The sequence below is a fragment of the Mastomys coucha genome, unplaced genomic scaffold, assembly GCF_008632895.1.
Source record: "Mastomys coucha isolate ucsf_1 unplaced genomic scaffold, UCSF_Mcou_1 pScaffold16, whole genome shotgun sequence".
NCBI lineage: Eukaryota > Metazoa > Chordata > Mammalia > Rodentia > Muridae > Mastomys > Mastomys coucha.
Window position 1 is genome coordinate 85,300,614 of NW_022196898.1, and position 14,725 is coordinate 85,315,338.

The 14,725-nt window shown below is 41.6% G+C and overlaps 1 long non-coding RNA gene across 1 annotated transcript; it reads left to right on the forward strand.

The window, feature by feature from the left end:
* Positions 1–2,990: 2,990 nt before the first annotated feature.
* Positions 2,991–11,853, forward strand: LOC116094347. The gene is made up of 3 exons (XR_004120060.1): positions 2,991–3,082; positions 7,406–7,521; positions 11,742–11,853. It is a non-coding gene; the product is annotated as an uncharacterized LOC116094347 (long non-coding RNA).
* The last annotated feature ends 2,872 nt before the right edge of the window (positions 11,854–14,725 follow it).

Consider the following 14,725-nt stretch of genomic DNA (forward strand, 5'->3'; position numbering starts at 1 on the left):
AACATGAGGGATTTATAATCACAAAGTTCTCCCATAGGTATCATAGACACATACATAAATATGTAGTTGGAAGGTACCTCTACTGGCAATAGATCCCAACCTCCTCATTTTATGAATGACGGCTCCATGTCCAGAAAAATATAGTGACCTGCCAAAGGTCTCACTACTCGGTTAGTAGCAAGGATAGAAATAGGCTCAGTTCCCAGGTTCTCAAGCTCCTGCTTCTCACAGGCGTTTTCTGCCTCTGCCTTTTCCCAATCGCCCTATCAACCACCCCACATCCATATCCACCACCAGGTCAGTTACCATAGGAGTCTTCTCTGTCTTATTAGGCACCATTTTCAAATCTAACAGGACCATGCCTTGGCCTTCACCTTCAGTTTGAATTCATCCTTTGGGCAGTTTTTCTACGCAATACCCAGAATACATATTATCTCTCCACAAGAATTGACAGAATCTCTTTTGTGAGTTCACTATGGTAAAAAAAGAGTGAATCATCAATTTTCAGTCAGAGGAACGTCTTTCCGGGAAGGTATGGTTGGAGCTTTTTTCAGATGTCATAGCCTGAGGTATGCAACTGACATACTGTGGATTGAGAGCCAGAGACTCTATCAAAGATCAGCTGTGCAAGAACAAGCCCAAGACCATGTGGTCAATAGTGCTAAGACCCAAAACACTGGGGCTAAATACACACCACTGTCCTCTTCTTCAGAATCTCTGTTTTCTATCTCAAGATTTGGAAGAACAGTTAGTTCAGTGGTCTGAAGACTTAGAGTCAAAAGACCAAAGCTCAGGCTCCACACTGCCACCTTCCTTGTGACCTTTGTAAAATCACTTAAGTATTTGCAGCCTCAGCTTGCTTATCTCTGAGACAGGGTGGGTGATAACTAGCTGGATCCTTTCACCAGGCTGCAGGGAACAGCAAATGAGATAGCGAGCCTCTTTGAGACCTGTAAAACATTATAGAAATGCAAAGCTACAGTGCCACTGTTCTTTAGTGACACTACCCTTTACCAAATTCAGACATTTATCAGCATCCTCCCTGGTCTCACCGAACAACGGGTGTCCCAAGCTAGGACAGCTTTGTTTTATTTTGTTTGTTTTTTCTTTTTTTTTGTTTTACTCATTGTGTACCTTTTCTTTCTCTCATTCATTCTCTCCCCCATCATTGAGTTCTGGGAAGTTTACATCCTGTCTTTTCAAAAACTGGTTAAAGGATAGAAAGCAAGCCAGCATGGTCCCACTCAAGAATTTCAAGTCAGATCTGATGTTGAACCACAGGCTAATCGTGCAATATTCTTTCATTATGCTTGGTCATGTTCTAAGTCTCCTACACATCTCAAATCTCCTTACTCTTTGGAAGGAATAAAAGCTTCGTTGAGCTTCACTAATAGGGACTGGGTTCCTTGCCGCCTTTGTGTTGGATGTAAACATCTCAAAGCCAGACAGATTATCAACTGAGGCCCAATGGAGGAGCTCAGGTAACTGTTTTCCTAGAGTCCCTCTAGCTCCTTAAGTCCCAACCGAGATTGTGGTCTCTTGGAGCATTTTTCTATGAAAAAGTGAGCTAACTGGCTGAACTGGGGATGTCTAACATAGATGCAGGAGGCACCTTAGTGCAGGACTATGTGTGGACTATTGTACCCACTCACACCCATCTATTTCTATCAAAATATGTATTGAATTATGTTTTAATTAGAAGATACTCTGTTTTTAAATTTACCCAAAACCTATAATGCAGACCACTTATATATAAATGAACCTCTTTTATCTTACTTCAGAGCTCTGAGTAGTCTTGAACTCGCAATCTTCCTGCCTTAGCTTCCTAAATGCTGGGATTATAGGTGACATCATCCAACGTGTGTGTGTGTATGTGTGTGTGTGTGTGTGTGTGTTGCTGTTGATGGAATGTAAGGCGTCATGCACACTAGGTGAGGAACTCTACCTCTGAGCTATTCCTCTAGCTACCGCCCACATATCTCAGTTTTATTCTAGCCATTGAGTAAGAGAGAACAAGGCTGTGTGCCCCAACCAGGCTCAGTTACTATCCTGTCATTGTACGAATCCAGACTATAGACTTCCAACACTATGGCTTAAGGTGGGAATGAGTGAGGAACAGAAACAAGGAGACAGACTGGACAGATCTCACTACATGAATTATGTGGAGATCTAAGTTTGCTTGTACTCGCTGAACACTCACACAAAATAAACTAGGTCACCCTAGTGGATTTTCCCATCCCTTCCTAGGGCCTTATAGCTCACACTTCCAAGTTTTGCATCACTTGACAGTCAGCATTTAAAGCTTTGCGATATAATACAGAGTGACAAAATTTACTCTGTGAAATCACACACAAGGACGTACTGCAGCCCTGTAACTGTTCCGATAGACTTTAGGTTTTCTAGGAAAATCTCTTTCTAGTGCACACACACACACACACACACACACACACACACAATCTAGCATCTTCTGCTCTTTCTTTCATTGAGCTCCATCTAATGGCAACCCCATGCTCTTCAATAGCGAGGGAGATTAACTGCTTCCGGTATCCCCACCCCCTAGCCCCGAGGTTGGGTCGGTTGCTCCAAGCTTTCTCAGTAGCAGGGCTTAGGCATTGGGATCCAGCACCTGCTACTTTAGAGGTTTACCACTCAGGCTGACTTCATTTCTGGGTGAAAAAGAAAAACTTGTGCTTTAGCTTAAACCGACTGCAAAGCAAGCACACCTGTGTGTACCTGCTCCAAGCGGCAACCGTCAGGGCTCGGAGCCATCTAACCCTTCTCACTGTTCATCAGACAACAGGCTTGAGAATGATGTGGGCGGAAGGCCTGGGCAGCAGTCCCTCACTGCGCTGGTTTAGAACACTGAAGTAATGCACGAGCCTACAGAAAAGACGCTGTAGTGGACACGCATTTCCAGAGGGTACAAGAGCCGAGTCATAATGGCTCATTATGGTTACTCCGTTTCTCAGAGCTGACAGCCTCAGAGTCCCCGCTTGGAGGCTGTCGTTCAGGAGCTGCTGGCTGCAGGCTCTGCTGAGTCACTGGCCTTGGCGACATGCATTGGCTGAGACCCGGCAGGCAGGTGATGGACAGCGAAAACGGCTCTTTATACTACCCTGTTCTTTAACCTGCATCCCTTTCATAAGACTCACTTTTTATTTTAGTCCCTCCCCTCAAGAGATGACAGAATAGAGCCTTCTAAACCCAAGTTGCTCCTTAAACTGAGCCCACCTCATAAAACGCAACTTTCATTTTTTTCCTCGACCTTTCTATGGTTTCTTGATATGTATTTACCTTTAAGTTTTGTGTGTGTGTGTGTGTGTGTGTGTGTGCGCGCGCGCGCGCATGTGTGCACATGAGAGTGGTAGCACACTTGACACTGTGCAGGTGTGTAGGTCAAAGAACAATTGTTCAGAAGTCAGTTGGTTCCTCTCAAGGTGGGACCTGAGGATTGAACTCAGGTCATCAGCTTTGTGCCGCAAGCTCAGTTTACCTACGCAGACATCTTGCAGGCTGGCCCTCAGTTCTGATCCTTACATTTGAGACAGCGTTGGAAGCACATTTATTCAGAGACATTGTCATAATCTCAAAATGAGTACCCCAAAGCCAAAGTCCTATCCTCAGATGTGACTCTAGAAAAAAAAGATCTTTAAAGAGGCGAGCAATTAAATTAAATGAGGTCTCTTAGGTAGGGCTAATCTAACAGGGTGTGTGGCCTTTTAGGGAGGGATTAAGACACAGGCAAGGGTTCATAGAATATAATGTGAACAAAGAAAATCCACCGGAGACAGGCAGTTGCAACCATAGCTGAATAATTCAGAATAAATGAGCAGGACCAATCCCGGGAACCTGGTCACACATCCTTGACGAGAGCACCACACTAGGGTGTCCTCGCAGTCAGATGAACTCGGGTGCCAACCGAGGTGGGCTCCTTCAGGAAGCTGCGCCAACTCCCACCTTGTGTCTTTACATCAACTTGACCAATTGGAAAGATCCTGACTGAGCCAGTAAACATTTCCGCTGAGAGGCTGTGAAGTAACGCTTCCGGAAGCAGCTGTTTGCCTTCCAGAACACCCCTCGGAGCAGCTGGAGGGCCCCTTGTTGTCTCTTTGTTCTTCAGCTGGCGTCCCTTCCTATAGAGGGATGTCTGGCTGTTTACCCAGGACCCATGCTAGTGACTTCACTCTTCCCAGCAAGGGTGAATGAGTATCGCAATACCTTGACCGCGAGAGATGTTCTAAGGGCGAGGACACCTCTAGAAGGAAGCAGAAAAATGCACTCGCAGGGATGGAGACATGACTCTGTATAGTGCTTGCCTAGCCTGTGGGAAACCCTGGGTTCAGTGCCTAGCATGAATCAAGAATGGTGGTATGTGCGCCTGTAATCAAGTGGAGGTAGGATAGTCAGAAGTTCAAGGCCATCCTTGGCTACACAGCAAGTTTGAGGCAGTCTACACCATAGGATTCTATCTATTTACCCATCTATCTCAGAAGCAATTGTAAATCTTTCTCTCAATTCATTTAGCATCATCTCTCTTCCTTAAACCACAAAGCTATCTGCTCTACTGATCTTGTCTATAATGTACTTATTAACAAGGAAATTCTGGATCACATCTCTCCAAAGGCAGTAGAACATGGAACTGTGTTGTCTGGCCTCTAAGTATCAGAGTGTTATTTAGAAGTGTGATAACATTGGAAAACTAGCTCTTAAAAGCCCCTCCTGGATCCCTTCACAGAACACAGGTTCCAGTAGGAATTCTCAGACACAAGCTCTCTCAGTGTAAACATCCGTATTTTACCTCATATCTAATGGCAATAATATGGGCCCATAATCCTCTTCCTTCCCCAAAAGAGGAAGGTGTATTTCCTCCATTCTTTCTATTCTTCCACCCACTGGTATAGAAATAAAGGCTCAGGATATGATACATCAGTGTTTAAGCCCTGGCATTCCTCTGACAGATAATAGCCACCTTTCAACAAGTAGGCTTGCCTATGTTACATTACCAGATAGCTAGCTATTCAGCTACAAGGAACAGGGAACTAGATCAACAATTACTAAAATTCATGAATGCTATATCCTAGAACCCCTCAGTTGTGTTGAATTGCCCACAGTAGCATCACATTACAGTACTCCTAACCCTTCCCCAACTGTGATGGAGCATAGGAAGTTATGAGTTTTAGATATGCTTATTAAGCTGAATAAACTACTACTAGAGTTGGGAGAAAGAATTTGGTTAGGGGTAGAGACATAGTGGTGATTGCAGCAACGCCAGTAGTTCTTGTGCTTAGCAGAGAGCAAATGGCAGTTATTGAATAAGACCTTACAGAGCTAAGACAACACATGACGAAACCAGAGCACTATTCCTAACATGGCAAAGCCTTTTTTTCCCTATAACTCATAAATGTGATCGAGCAAGCAGAGTCAAGAAAAAAAATCCTGATTATGAAGATAAGCCAATTAAGCCATAACTGCTTTAATTTTCTCCCTTTTAATCCTTGCTTCGCCCTATGAAGCAGAGAAAAGGAGTACTTAGGATAAGTTCTTCAGCTACATTTCTAACTCTAACAAAAGCATAGTAGCTTTCAGAGTTAAAGGACTGTGGTATAGCTCTTTCCTCAATCATGTTCATGAATCACATAGGCAACCACCTATCTGACTCCATGTCTTAGGAAATTGTCTCTCAAAAGACATGGCAGCTGTTGTTACTGTCTCTACATAGCTCCCTTCAGCATTGATTGCAGATCAATCTTCATGTAATAGAGATGCCCAAGGATGTTTTTGTCTTCTGTGAAACCCTGACTGTTCAACTTGGTGGGGATTACTGAACATCAACTGTTTATTATAGGAACAATGCTGGGCCCTAATAATACTGATGGTCCCAAGGATCTGCAAGGGTTTGGCTCTAAGACTCCTCTCCAAAATCCATCAATGTATAAGGCCCTTATATACAATGATAAAAGAAGCTGGCAAGCTCTTGTGAACAATCCCCATACATTTGTATCCTTTATAAATCATTTCTGATGTCTATTTTAAGACATTTAAGTCTTAAAATGATGTCTATTTTAAGATTTAAGTCTTAATGATTTAAGTCTTAAAATGATGTCTATTTTAAGACATTTAAGTATTAGATATTTTAATCTAATACTACTATGAGTACTATGAAAGTAGTCATGACTATATTGCATAAGAGTCAACATGTGTTCAGTACAGATGAATTCCCCCACAACACACACCAATATTTTTGATTCATGGTTGGTTGAATCTTTGGATGAAAAACCTATGGACACTAAGACCCAATTTTGTAGAGAGGACTTACAACCACACGTTCAGAAATAATTTCTAAAGTTCATTATAGAGAGGACTCATACACGGCTTCCCACCCCCAGGAGTTTCTAATCCAGGACTGAGAGACATTTCTGACTTGGTGAAGGTTCTCACAGGTGTGTGAGCATGGTGCTATCGGATACTTGCAGAATTTAACATACCCAAAGAAGCATTCTCAACGATGCTAGATGGGTCTGGGTGGGCTTTGAAAATAGCATTCTTTACATTTGGCATGCATTAAAATAATAACATTAGTACCAGGCAAGAAAGAGATCCAGCCAATCAGAAAAGCCCCTAGGTAAGGGAGAGCAGAGAGTGACTTTTCATTAAAAATCACACCTGTGAGGAAGTTCCCCAAACTGGTTGAGTTCTAGGTCCCACTCTCATGACTGCCGCTGCATCAGAAGGAACGCAGAAAGGACTGTAGGGATTCAGAAGATGACACGACTTTGGGAAGTCCAATGGTGCAGGCCTTGCGTCTTCTCATCGTTGGGGGTGAAGGTTGAGGCAAGTGCGACTTCCACAGTTGCTTGAAGAATTACATCTTCCTCCTTGTGGTAGGAATAAAACACACCTAACAACTCAGGATTTCCCTCTCCACAGGGCTTCTCAGATGAGATCTCTGTCTAAATTTTTTTATAAAACACTTAAGAAATGAAATCAACATTGTAGGTATTCCCTGCAGTAAGGCAAAAACACCCAGATGTTTATGAAATTCAAATTTGGAAAATTGGAAAGGGAATAAACAAAATAACCCTTGTGAGAAAAATCTTCAAACTGAAGTTTTCCCTCTGGAGACAACAGCTGCTTCATACACGCTAAGAAGCCACTCACATCCCTGCTAACTTCCACTTGAATCTCCTTCCTTCCAGTCCCAATAAGAAATAGGGAGAATCTAGCTTATGAATCACACGGAGGGTGATGCCGTAGAACACATGCCTGCATTCTGTCAAAGTACACGACGGAATTAGACCATCAGATGGGAGCTTAAGTGATGGCACCCCAAGGCCTGATGGTCTGGGCTACTGTTCATATCTCAAGCTTCCGCTGGCTTTGAAGTGTCTGTTTTTTTCTTTGTCAGGTCTCTGATGCATGTTCTCCATGAGAGGCTCCATTGACCAGCTCTGTCTTAATAGGAGTGTTTACCAACTCACAGTGCCTCTGCCGTAGGCTGCTTTGTTTCACTTGCAGAGACAAGTGAGTCTACGTTATCTTGATTTTTCTCTGGCATGTGCATTTTGCCTTTTCACAGGAAATGCATACATAAGTCAGGCTCTCTTTTCTTATTAATTGAAATTAAGAATTAGGTACCTATAAAAAAATTAAGATCTTCCAAATGATTTTAAGCCATAGATGTATCAAAGCAATGTAATTTGAAGTTTAGAAACCTAACTCTGAGACATTCAAGTGTTATATTCCTTGTTACAAAAAATATATAACTTAAATATTTTATGTGAAATTTTCTTGTTTATGTATGAGAACCAGTTATAGATCAAATTAACCCATTAACTGGTATTCTGTCTCTCCTCTATCCCAAGTTATTTACTTAATTAGATTAGCATGTTCCCATCATTAGGAAGTACAGTTGCCTTGGAGGATCTGTAGGGGACGGATTACGAGGCCCCTTCATACACCAAAACCTGTAGACGCCCAAGCTTCCTATATAAAATGGCTAAAATACATACTCTTGTATGTTTCAAATCACTCCAGGATTACCTCCATAACTAGTATATTGTAAATGCTATGTAAATATTCTTTATACTATATAGTGAAAATCCAGCATGAAAAAAAGTCTCTATATATTCAGTGCAGATGTAATTTTCTATTCCGGATTGGTTGGATCCATGAACATGAGATCCAATAAGCACAGGGTCCAGGATAAATTACTTTGCTGAGACCGCACTAAGAAACCACCACAGGGCTTTAGACAACTCTCCAGGAGGCCAGATGCCACACCGGTTCTCTCTGGATGCAGGGATGGGCCATGTCCTCAGTGGCCACTGGGGGCCAAGCTTGGTTTAGCAAGACAAAAATGGCTTACTTTTGGTAATATTTACATTTCTTAGCGCTTCTCTATTTGGTGGCCAGAAGCCTCTGATTAACACCTCTTAAGATCAACAGCAGCAGATTAAGTAAAGAAATTAGCTTACTTGGGCTCTTGGTTCTTTTTCTTTTTAATTTTTTATTTATTTTTTATTAGATATTTTCTTTATTTACATGTCATATGATTTTTCTTTTCTCAGTTTCCCCTCCCAGGAACAAACAAACAAACAAACAAAAACAAGAACAAACCCCTGTTGGCTCCCCCCTCCCCATGCTTGCCACCCCACCCTCTCCTACTTATTGGCCCTGGCATTCCCCTACACTGGGGCACAGAACCTTCACAGGACCAAGGACCTCTCCTCCCATTGATGATTGATTTTGCTATCCTCTACTATACACATGCTGCCAGAACAATCAGTCCTACCATGTATAGTCCTTGGTTGGTGGTTGAGTCCTTAGGAGCTCTGAGAGTACTAGTTAGTACATATTGTTGTTCGTCCTAAGGGGCTGCAAACCCTTCAGCTCCATTGGTCCTTTCTCTAACTCCTTCACTGGGGACCCTGTACTCAGTTCAATGGATGGCTGTGGGGATCTTGGTTCTTTTAGAGAGCTCCTCGCTGATCAGGTAAGAGGCTCAGAGTCTCATTAACTCTTTGTGATCCAGAGAAAAAGTAAAAGAACCTCAAGTACACAGAAAGAAAAACTCACTTATTCAGGGTGAATCAGAAAAAAAGGCTCCCTTCACTTATACATACATACATACATACATACATACATATATACATGCATGCATTTGGTGGATAGACCCAAAGCTCCATAGAGCAAGCTCCAACAACTCCATCCAACCTTTACCCATGCATGCAGGAAAAAACACATTCTGGATGAAGCTGAAGAAAGCTGCACCCACATATACTGGATTAAGCAGAGAAGGGCTAAATTGCCTCTTTATTGTCATTCTTAGTATTTATACTTTCTCAGGAAAATGGATCACATGGTTTTTAAAGCATCTTTACATTCTATAAGTTCTTAGCAAGTTCAAGACAATGTTCATGTCATAAAATGACAAGTAGTTACCGCAGAAGTGTTTACATGTCTTTCCAATAAGGCCAAACATTCATATCTGTTTACATGTTTTTCCACCTGATTAAACATTCATTATCTGTTACTAGCCCCCACATAAGTTCATTATAAGTTTAAAACAATAAATAATTTTATAGCATAAATTAGCATGGTTTTGTCAAGAGATAGATCATCTGCCTAGTGTCTCATTAGTTTTGAAGTTTCAGATAGATAAACTAGTCAATATTTTATTTTTTATCCTTGCACCTACGATAAATTGTCCATTCCCAGTTTATGACCTTTAGCCATAAACCACCAGATAGTGGCCTCGAAGCTAACCTAGAAGGAATGTTTACCCTGATCACAATCAGCCCGTGACACATGAAGGTTTACAGAACTCTATTTGCAACTTTTATACTATAGAGAGCTCAAAATTACTTATATAAATTTAGAAACTTTATAAAATCATTATTAGGAATTATGAAATTATTAATGTGTCTACACAGCTTTACTACATGAAAGTACACCTTTTTGGTGGTCTGCAGAAAATCTGCCCAATAGGGTGGGCTAATTCCCAGGAATCGCTAGACTGTTTAATAGTGACATTAAAGGCCTGTCAGTAGCAGGAAGCAATGCTGGGAATACGACTCTTGGGACCTTGCCTCAGAGCTCACCCATCACCAGCCATGCAAATTGATGGGCCATCTCCAGAAAAGTCACTTGCATGTCTTTTGCCTTTCCTTGATGGCTTCTGACAACAACTAAAATTCATTTTCTCATAGTTCTAAAAGCTGAAAGTCTAAAATCCAGGTCTAGGTCCAGTTAGTTTAGTTGTTTTTTATTTTGTTTTGTCTTTGTTTTTCCTGATTCCTGAAACTCCCTTTTTTTACTTATTTAAAAATAATAATGAGTTTGTTTACAACCTCTCAATAAGGCCATCAAATTATGAGTTCATCAATGGATCATCCATTGATTAAGTCAGGACCATTATGATACAATTACTTCCCCAACGTACCAAGTCTGATTAAGATTTAAACTCATGAGATGTTTCATACTCATATCATAACAGATACTAAAATTTATTTTATTTTCAGCATAAGCTTGGCTTCCTTACTTGCTATTCAAAATGAGTATCAGAACTGCATCTTATAATTATTTATTTGGTTTTAAACACAGACTATAGCTAGCACTGTTTCAAATCTCTATCCATTTCCCTCCCAGTAATGAGAAACAGGATCTCTGTATTTTCCTTTTGGGAAGAATCAAGCTCAATCTTGGCTTCACATTATTCAGTGTCATCCCTAAAAGAGGCCTTTGGGGCCTAGGTCATCTTCAGCATAGGAAGGTCTCAACAATTTATCAAACTCATGGAAACCTCACCCTCACTACCTCAGATTCCACAGGATGGGTAACTTACCATCAGAAAAACTCTGAGATGTTAGCTGCCTGCCTTAGTCGGAGTTTCTATTCCTGCACAAACATCATGGCCAGGAAGCAAGTTGGGGAGGAAAGAGTTTATTCAGCTTACACTTCCACATTGCTGTTTATCACCAAAGGAAGTCAGGACTGGAACTCAAGCAGGTCAGGAACTTGGAGGCAGGAGCTGAGGCAGAGGCCATGGAGGAATGCTGCTTACTGGCTTGCTTCCGCTAGCTTGCTCAGCTTGCTTTCTCATAGAACCCAGGACTACCAGCTCAGAGATGGCAACACCCACAATAGGCCCTCCCACCCTTGATCACTGAGAAAATGCCTTACAGCTGGATCTCATGGAGGCATTTCCTCAAGGGAGGCTTCTTTCTTTGTGATAACTCCAGCCTGTGTCAGGTTGACACACAAAACCAGCCAGTAAATTAGCTTTAATAATCCTAATCTCCCACATTACTTAATATGAACAAAATTCTTCTATATCTACTATTAATGCAGCAGACATGATTTCCACCAAAGGAAGAGTTAGTGAGTGGCATATCTGAAGTATTAATTACCCCTTAGGATTAATCTTGGAACCATCCTACAGTCTCTATTTTAACAATGGCATCCTTGCTCCGAGAAACACACTAGTATCCGGGCATAATATTTTGAAAACTATTCACCTACAGGATGGAGGCTGTCTCAATCATATCAGCATTCTGAGAAATAAGACACTATTTCAGAGGAGATCCACTCTGGACATTAGATGTCATGCACACAGCCATCAGCATCATCTAGACGTTAAAAGTGACTCAGTGCAACAGGACGTTTGTCCACTACAAGTATTCTAGATACTACAAAGTTAGAAAACTATAGTTTCTTATATTTGTGCATTTGTTTTGATCCAGGAAAGCTCTGTCTTGCTACGTTATTTATTAAGAAAGAGGAGAGGCTGCACGTCCTGATGAGTCAACACAGCAGGCAGGCTGGGGAGAAATCATTCTGTGCTTGTCAGTATCAGCTGTGACAAGTATTCATGTCAAAGGGCAGCCATAAGCATCTGCAAGGACGTGTGTGCCTCCTAATGACTGCTAGTGTCCATCAGGAGTCCTCTGAGCTCTACTTTAACATCTGGAAGCTGCTTAGTTACACACTAGACTACTTTGGTTCAAGCATAAAAATGATATCTCATCCTGACTGAAGATGCGGATTTACTTGTGGAGAAGCATGGCACGAAGCAGACCACTTGGTACTGAAGACAAAGGCTCCCCATCTGCTGAGGCTCAGACACAATGGGGAGTTTAACTGTTCACTGCTTCTCCTTCAAGAGTGCGGGGAGGCAGAGGATGAGGTTCACTTTTCAACATATAATTTAGATTATCCAGCTCCACTGTTGAAAAGATTATTTTTTGTTGATTGTAGAAAGTCAGCTAATTCTGAATACGTGGGCCTTGCCTATGATCCTTTAATCCATCCCACCCCTTACTTCCTGTAGTAATGGTAATACCACTTCTTTTCATCCCTATACTTTCACACTAATTCTTTAAATTCTAGAATGCACTAATACTTCAACCTGTGAAATCATATTATCGATTATACAAAACTGCCCTAGTGCTTGGCTTAGGATCATGTTCCATCTATAGGTCAATTTAGAAAGAATTAAACTATTTGTTTATTTATTTATTTTTATTTTATGCTCATTGGTGTTCTGCCTACATGTCTGTCTGTGCCAGGGTGTCAGATCACCTGGAAATGGAGTTACAGACCATATAGGTGCTGGGAATTAAACCCTGGTCCTTTGAGAGAGCAACCAGTGCTCTTAACTGCTGAGTCACCTCTCCAGCCCTAATAACTGAAATCTTAATGATATTATATTTGCTGATCTCTGAATATTTTATACTTCTCAACTCTCTTAAATCTTTTAAATTTTATTTCATCCTCCTTTACAGTTTTTAGTTTAGAGGTATTGCTTGATTTTTATTAAATTTATTCAGAACTATTTTATTCAAAACATTTTCCTAATGTTTTCTGCAAGTACATAAACATAAAAACAAAGCTGAGGATATTAAAGTGCTTGCCAGAGCAGCATAGGGAAGACCTAGAACCCATGTAGAGAAGCCAGGAGTGGAGGCAGGCCCTTGTCACTCCAATGATGGGGATGCAGAAATAGGCAAAACATGAGGGCTCATTGGCCAACCTAACCTATTTAGTGAACTCTAGGCCAGTGGGAGATACTGTCTCAGCAAAACAGGATGGGTACCTGAGAAAGAACACCCTGGCCTTCACATGTACCCGCACATACATGGACATACATGACTTAGCCCCACAAACACAGGATGCCATTTTTTAAAAAGGGATGAAGTATCAGTGTACTGTTAAAGCAGGCTTGGAACTCCTTTTTCAAGAGATCCTCCTGCCATAGCCTCCTGTGCTATGGGTTTGGGTCCCTGTGCAGGGCAAGTCAATAGATTTTTTTAGTTAAAAAGAAAGGCCTTTCCCCAGCTACAAGCCCCAGTAAGCTATTTAGCCCTTTCCAAATTTTCTCTTTTGTAACATAGAAGTAACCAGAGAGGTTATAGTAATTACAAACAAAACATTGGGCATCTCCCAATTACTCTAAAGGTATTCAAATAAAGGTAATTGCAAAGGTAATGACTGTGATCGTTATAATGGAAACAGCAAGTGTGGCCAGGCACCACAATGCAAATGCCTACTGTCAGCGTGAGGTCTATATTTGGGATTGGATCCCTGCCTCACTGCAGCACCAAGTTCAAGAGACTATGCAGAGTTCCCACCTCTTTAACTGCCTCTGGCTTTCTCCTGCCATTCCATCTGAGGCTCTCCTGAGTTATGGAGCAGGGAGGGGAGGTTAAATGAAGGTTGGGTTGTCCTTGGGTACATGAAAGAGTTCTAGACCGGCTGATGCTACATGAGAACCTGTCTCAAAGAAAACAAAATGAAAACAAACAAAACAAAGCAGAACAAAGTTGATGTGGCTTACACCTTTTCTTTGACACCTTTTCTGCAAATACTAAACCTTTTAGGCAAAGGATGCGACAAATAAATTGACTGTTCACTGTGTGCCAAGCCCTGAGCTGGGCAGTCCTGAGAAGACTCTTGCCAGACCAGCCTAGAAACTAAAAAGTATGAAAGTGTTAGGGATTGGTATGTATGTACACACACACACACGTGCACAATGTTAAAAGTCAACATGAACTTTTGAGTGTGCCTGTGTGTTTCTACCCTGACCAGGCGACTGTCACCACCATTTGCTCTAGGGCAGAAAGACTACTTAATAGGCAAAGACAGCTGCCAGCTTAGGCTTTAATGTGCTTGCTTGGTTCCATCCAGCATGACCTGGTGTGACCACCCTTTCTAGGTAAAGAGGATTCTGTCTGCATTGGACAATAAATCCGCCAGCTGAATCTGAGTGACTTTAAATCAACAGGATGGTAGAAGTTTTAGGACTTCATGCTACCAAGCAAGGGCCAGTGCTGATTCCTCAGGGTGAATTCAGGTGAGTTTGGTCTGGGATCCTATTTAATCAGCGTTTCAGTATCAGTGATGTCTCTGAAATACTAACAAATGTTCATTTCTCCTGGTATTTTAAGTTCCACTAAAACACAGTGACTAATCTCTGGGAATGGGCTGGGGTGAAGCAGAGGTCAGCTGAGAATAAAGGGAGATGAAGTTCATTTCAATTAAGGTTTCAACTATTTTAATGAGGACTTAAAATAAAAATTAACGTGAATACAGGGTTGGGGAGGGGAGCAAAAATCTCTTTCTCACACACTTTTCCTTTTCTGTAGTGGGAACTGTGTATCCAGAGCCTCACATAAAGTTACTGAGTTAAAAAAATTATGGTGTAGTGCTGCCTACCTGCCCTCTCTCC